Genomic DNA, 7,303 nt, shown 5'->3' on the forward strand with positions numbered 1-7,303 from the left:
CTGTGTCTGTGTGTGTATGTATGTATCTGTGTCTGTGTGTGTATGTATGTATCTGTGTCTGTGTGTGTATATCTGTGTGTGTATGTATGTATCTGTGTCTGTGTGTGTATATGTACTGTGTCTGTGTGTATGCATGTATCTGTGTCTGTGTGTGTCTATATGTGTGTATGTCTGTATAGATATGTATGCATCTGTGTCTGTATGTGTGTGTGTGTGCCTATCTGTGTGTTATACGAGTATATGCATATTTGGGTGTGCATGCTCCCCTGTGCGCAGCTGTGTGGCGGCCAAAGGCTGGTTCAGCCGACCACTTCTTGATCTGTTTAGTTTTGAGACAGGGTCTCTCACAGAACCTGGATCTCACTGTTTTGGCTAGAGCAGCCGGTCAGCAAACCTGGGACACATAAACCATTGCCTCCTCCCAACCGCTAGGGTTACACACTTGTAAGTACAGCCTACTTTTTACATAGGTCGGTGGGAATCAAACTCAGGGCCTCGTGCTTGTGCAGCAAGCACCTTATCCACAGAGCCGACAACCCCCGTTCATTTTGTGAATGACTAAACTATTTCAGGATTTTCAGAGCAGAAAGCAGAGTACAGTTGAACATGCCTGCTTCTTACCTCAAAATTCTGTAGGTTTAAGGCAAAGGTTCAAGGCCAGCTTGGGCTGCAAAGGAAAACTCCCATCTCAAGGTGGGGGACAGCTATTATAGATTAAGTTGTAGGTATACAATATGTGTGCTTCTACATGCTGAGACTCACATCACGAGGAGAAGCAGTAGATGTGGAACGTGCATGCTTATACGTGTGTGTTAAAGCATGAGTGATGGCACTATCCTGAGACTAGTAATTTTTATAAAATAAAATGTGAAAATGAAGTTATCATCTTAGTTAATACCTGATTATTCCAGAAAATTAAGAATGCACAGTATGGCAAGGAGGAGAAAATTGAAGTCATCTACCATGTCAACCCCTTGGGATGAAAAGTGCTAATATCATTACTGTGTATGCCTTCAGTCTTCTCCCTACACAGATGACAAATGTTCTGTCAGACGATGAGGACCGTCTTATCCCAAATGTCCTTTTCTACATTAAGCAGTATCACCAATTATCCATGTCCTTATTCTACATCACAATTTAAAATTGACGGGTGTCCTATTATACACTGTGGCCCCATGGTTTATAAATTTCAAGCTGAGTTGTTCCCAACATTCAATTATCAAAGATAGGATGAAGAAGGATTTCTTTCATTTTCCTATGGATGCTCCTGTGTTCAAGTGTGTATGCCCACGTGAGGGGGGCACGGTGAACGTGCAAACCCCAAGGATCCTGCCTCTGCCTCCCTGCTGCTGAGATTATAAACACGCATCACCAGGCCTAACATCCTCATCGCACGTTATTCTGCTCTATCACTTTCCATCTCACTCCCTTTAGACGGGAGCTAGGCTGGGTGCCAGAAGCGCCCGTGATCCTCTTTCCTTCCAGAAGGCTGGGGGCACACACCCTAACTGGTGAAGATCCACTACACCCACCCCCACCCACTCTCACCCTGGTCCCTTTCTCTCCTCCCTATTAAAGCCCTCTCCCCTTCTTCCTTCTATGTAGGCCAGTGGCACCAGTCTTCTGGGGGCTAACGCTTCAAAGAACCTGACTTCCTTCGCACTGGCTCTGGGCTCCCGTTACCAGCCTCTGAGCACTGAGCAGACAGACACGGGTCCAGAAACAGCAAGCCTGTTTTCATTAACTATCACTGTGTTGTAACTTCTGAAATCATGAGGTATGAATCTTCCAGCTTTGTTTTGTTTTGTTTTCAAGACTCTTTTGGTATTTTGGGGTTACTTGTATTTCCATAGGAATTTCAGAACTACTTTTTTTTTTCTTTTTTTCAGGAAAGACAGCTGAGATTTTGATAAGCATGTTGACTCCGTAAATCAATTTGGAGAATTTACTGTCTTGTTTGTCTGTTTGTTTGAGGGTTTCTGTTTTGTTTTGAGACAGGGTTTCTCTGTGTAACCCTGCCTGTCCTGTAACTCACTCTGGAGACCAGGCTAGCCTCAGACTCAGAGATCTACCTGCCTCTGCCTCCGGAGTGCTGGGGTTAAAGGTGGTACACCGATACCATCCAGCTCAGAATTTATTCTCTAAAAAACATTAAGTTTTCCAATCCATGGACACTTTGAGTCCTTCCATTTACTTATGTCCTTCCATTTACTTCTATAGCTACATGTATATTACTAAACCTATCTTCATAATATATTTATTGTTAATATTAAATAATAATACTAAATAATAATTTTTTTAATATTCTTAAATATTTTATTTCACCAATGCTATTTGTCCTGGCTAGTGCTATGTCAACTTGATGCCAGCTACGGTCATCTGAAAGGACGGAGTCTCAGTTGAGAAATGCCTCCATAAGACAGGTATGTAAGGCATTTTCCTAACTGGCGATGGATGGGGAAGGGCTAAGCCCATTGTGGGTGGTGCCATCCCTGTACGTGGTCCTGGGTAAGAAAGCACACTGAGCATGAGGAGCAAGTAAATAAGCAGCACCCCTCTGTGGCTTCTATCAGCTCCGGCCTCCAGGCCCCTGACCCGCTTCTCCCCAAGTTTCTTTGGCCATGGTATTTCATCATAGCAGTATTATTGTAAATAAAATTTTTGTAAACCTAATTTTATATTAGTCATAGCTAGCATGTATATGTGTGTAATATGTGTGTACACGTATAATTTATTTTTATATTTTAAAAGTATCCCTGGTTGCTTTAATCAAACGTTTTTCTAGTGGGTTCCTTAAGATTTTCTCTCTATAAGGTCATGTCAGCTACAAATTGAAAGCATTTTCCTTCTTCTCTTATAGCCTGGGTGTACTTTACTTTATCTCCCTAACTCCATGATTAGAATCTCCAGTACAGAAGTGGCGAGAGCAGGCATCCTTGTCTTATCCCTGATCTTAGAGGAAAGTATTCTTTCTTTTACCATGATGAATGAGATTAGCTCTACAAGTAATTTTTTTCATTGTGCGTGTGTGTGTGTGTGTGTGTATGTTTGTGTGTGTGTGTTTGTGTGTGTTTGTGTGTGTTTGTGTGTGTTTGTGTATATGTGTGTGTGTTTGTGTGTGTGTGTGTGTGTGTGTGTGTGTGTGCGCGCACGCGCGCGCACTGGGTGTTTTTGCATGTGACTAGTCCACATGTGCATGGGTGCACATGTGTGAGGTGCATGTACACCAGTGTGTGTGCATGTGGAGACCTGACGTTGTCTGAAATCATCATTTCTTGCTCTTCCCTCCTTATCCATTCAGGCAAAGGCACCTGGTCAAGCACGGAGCTCAGCAGCACGCCTACCTTGCACTCATCAGACACAGAACCCAGCAGGACAGCCTTGCTTGCCGGTTTGCCCGCTCAGAAGCATGATCATATCAGCACACACCTACTTGTATTTCTGGGATCCAAACTCAGACCTCACACTTACCTGGCACGTATTTAACCCCTGAGCTATCTCCCCAGCTCCAGATTTTGTTTGTTTGTTTGCTGAGACAGGGTCTTACCATGTATTCCTGTCTGGCCTAAACCAGGCTGGCTTCCAACTCAGAGGCTCCCCTGCCTCTGCTTTCCAGTGCTAGGGTTACCGATGTACACCACCAAACCCAACCCCAAATCCTTGAATTACCTTATTTGAAGGGCTTTTAGAGGCTGTTTCAGTGCACATGTATTAGTAAGCTGCCCAAGGCATGCTTGCTTCCCAGTGCACAACCTACCCGATGCTTATGTCTCCAACAGAGTGCTATCATTTGTTATGCTTGTCAAAAAATCAAATAACATAAAATGAGATGCTGAAAAAGTTTCAAGCAGTTGCCAAAGTTCTGGTAGAATTGACATACTGGACATATTTAATAAAATCCCATGCCTGTGCCTAGTGAAATCAACATCGGCTCATAAGCCCAAGCAGTGAGCATCATGTTAAAGTTAACCTGGCATTTCCCTTCACTGTCAGCCATTCGCATCACTGTTGAAAGGAAGACTTTATTCTGAGCACATCCTGACATTCTGTATCCATTTTCCTTGTTTGGATGTTCTGTGAATTCTCATTCTGTTACTCACCAAAATTAGTTTTACCACAAAAGGCTCTTCAGGGTTTAAAAAAATAAATAAATAAATTGGAGAAAGCTAGTCTAATAGTAGCCAGCTCTGTAAAGCCTAAAACAAAGAGGGATTTGGTGGTTACCTAATGCGATTATTCAGGCAAATGAAACACTTCAGACAGAACACTGCAGCCTGGAACCAGGACTTTGGAGCTGGAGTCCCTGAGTGCATTATACAAAACAGCACCTTATTCACTGGGACACATTTAGAAATGTAAAGAGAAAAAAAGCTGGACTATAAAAGAAGAGGCATAGGGCTCCAAATCTCTTCCTCACTAGCTATGTACCTTCAGGGGTGGTTTGGAGATTAAAGGATAGATTATTCATGATAAGCCCAGAACACAGAAAGGTGCCCATGATTTTCTATATTAATAGGAGCATGTTTTAACTAAATTCTAAAAGGAATGGTCCAGTCTATTTAGGTTTCTGCTTTTCAAACGCTTATATTTAATGATCATTTGTTTGTTTGTTTGTTTGTTTATCAAGACAGGGTTTCTCTGTGTAGCCTTGGCTGATCTGGACTCCCTTTGTAAACCAGGCTGGCCTCGAACTCAGAGATCCACCTGCCTCTGCCTCCCTGAGTGCTGGGATTACAAGCGTGTACCACTGCACCCGACTGTGTATTTAGCAGTCCTCCTAGGCCTCGGTTTACAGCTCAGTGACAGAAAGCCTTACTTTCATACACAAAGCACTGGGTTCTAGCCCCAGCACTGTATTTTTAAATATTCAGTAACCTTTCTTAATAATATTAGTGAGGTTTTTTAATATGGCAGAGTACCATAGTAAACAGACAACTATACTTGTTCTCTAAGTGTTTCCTGTGCACAATCTCATTTAAACTACCTGAAGAGGTGCCAGGTTCGTACAGATGTGGCTTGGAATCCAGTGTGAATAAGCCATAAGGAGTTTGCATTATACGGGTTCAAGGGAAATTTCTCCTCTACCTTCTGCAGATTCACTGCAATAAGCTGGCACAAAGATGAAAGGAGAGGAAAAAAAAAGCTTACAGACTTACTAGCATGCAAAAGGAGACAACCATGACACAGAAGAAGAACTCAGAGGCGATTACCTGCCAGCTGACATAGGCACCAACTTATGTCCTCCCTTTCCTCTAGTGAGGGGAGAGGGGCTGACACAGGCAATCCTGGGAGCTTGTCAGTGCTCTGGGAACGAACGAGGCCAGCAGGTCTCTGGGGTTTGAATGAGCCGGCCTTCCAGAGGTCTGCAACTGTGCTCCTGTCGGCATTCCAGTCCCAAGGCAGGGAAGAGGCTTTCCAGAGTTTTCCCTTCACATCACTTGTTCAGCCTGCCAAGATGCCATCTTTGGAGGGAGTTATTCTCCGAGTCCCCACAGCACACAGCATTGTTATTACAAGATTTAAAATGCAAGCCTGGAAGAACATATAGCCAAGGACTTGGCATACATTCTAAAACACGGTTTCCGTTAACACATTCCAACTATTACCTTAGGCAATATTTTCCTCATCTTCCTTAATGGGGTAACACAGGGAAAAAGCCAACTCAGAGTGGGGTATAATGATGAGCACATATTTGGTGTCCCTAATTCTTGGCATAGTGTGTAACTTTTGACTGACAGAGGTTCATCCTTGGATACCTCCTGGATGGTGCTGGGTGCAAGGGAAAAGAGGTAATGAGAGGGTTGGGCAACTCTTGGCGGCCCTACCCACCAAGCTCAAGGGAGGGAGAGGGGCTGGATAAAAACCAGAAACAATGAGGTTTGGGTTGGTCCTGGGTTGGTGCACACATTTCTGTCACTGCCAGATGGTGGACCCTAAGTTCACAGGGGCAGAGGCTGCTGCAGCCAGGACATTTCCGCCATCACCTTAAGCAGGGCTCATCGGACTGCTCATCTGCACACATGTTCGTTCACCTCTATCCCTTCCAGCCTCCTTCACCATAACTGAATATATATATATATATATATATATGTGCAAGTATTATATATATATATATATATATATATATATATATATATATATATATATGCAAGTATTTCTGGGATTCCAATAGTCACCATAGTAAATCATCAAACTGGAGAAGGGGCTGAAGAAACCCTCCATGACAGCCATGCCCTCAGGTACAGAGTATGGCCTGGAACTGGCCCAGAAGTTGGGGCAGTCTTGTGGGACTGAGCTGTGACTGGAGCCCTTCAAAACCATGCTGAGCTGCTATTAGAATCAACTTGTGTGCCATTCAGCTGATGAGTGTGGAACGGGAGGATTCACTGCTGGAGGAAAACACCAGGTGTCAAAACAAGATGACTAAATTCAAAACTCAAGGTTTCTTTTTCTTGTTTAAGGAAAAAAAAATGCGTTTGGTTTTGTTTTTCAAGATGGGACCTCCAATTGTCTATGTAGCCCATGATGGCTTAAAAGTACTGATCTTTCTGCCTCTGTCTCCTGAATTAAAGGCATTTCCCACCCAAACATATGGTAACTGCAATCACAATGGGGGCCTGGTGAATTCTACACAACCACTCTACCAACTGAGCCATATTCCCAAATTTCACTTTAGATTTCCAAACCACCTAAAAGGCCACACCCACAACCTAAAAACCGGTTCATCCAATGGTACTGCCAGATGTATCAATCTGCCAATGACAGCAGCCCCTGGCACCAGCTAATTAGCACCTTGGAAATTATTTAATTACCTAGACAGGAAACTGATCAGGCTGCCAAGGAAACTGAAGCCACTCACTTCCCAATCCCGCACCTTTGCCAATGCCACCCTTTGGAAAACTCTGCCTGTGCCATCAATTCTGAGAAGCGCAACTTGTTTTCTTAGAGAGGCTTACAAGAAAGTTTGGGGCAACGTATTTCCTCAGCTGTGAACATTGGACAGATCTCACAGAAGCTCCTAAGAATTCGCATCATTTTGGCAAGCAGGGGTGAAACCGTGAAACCAGGGGCTCAGACTTTGTCTACTTCATAGAAGTTCTTACAAGAAGCACTAGACCAGATACTCACTCTGTAATCACAGCCCAGCCACCTCCCGAAAGTCTCCAGTGCTGGGTTCCATTGATCTGAGAACCCATTAACAGACAACATAAAGTAAGCCAGTATGAAATCTCTACTGTATGCAAAGAAAGATGCACACACACACACACACACACACACACACACACACACACACACACACACA

The 7,303-nt window shown here is 43.6% G+C and overlaps 1 protein-coding gene across 3 annotated transcripts in view; it reads right to left on the reverse strand.

Moving 5' to 3' along the window:
• Camk1d (calcium/calmodulin dependent protein kinase ID) overlaps positions 1–7,303 on the reverse strand; it is a 392,540-nt gene that overhangs the window by 364,089 nt on the left and 21,148 nt on the right. The window lies entirely within an intron of this gene.

The sequence above is a fragment of the Psammomys obesus genome, unplaced genomic scaffold, assembly GCF_907164565.1.
Source record: "Psammomys obesus unplaced genomic scaffold, mPsaObe1.curated_primary_1811, whole genome shotgun sequence".
Classification (NCBI taxonomy): Eukaryota; Metazoa; Chordata; class Mammalia; order Rodentia; family Muridae; genus Psammomys; species Psammomys obesus.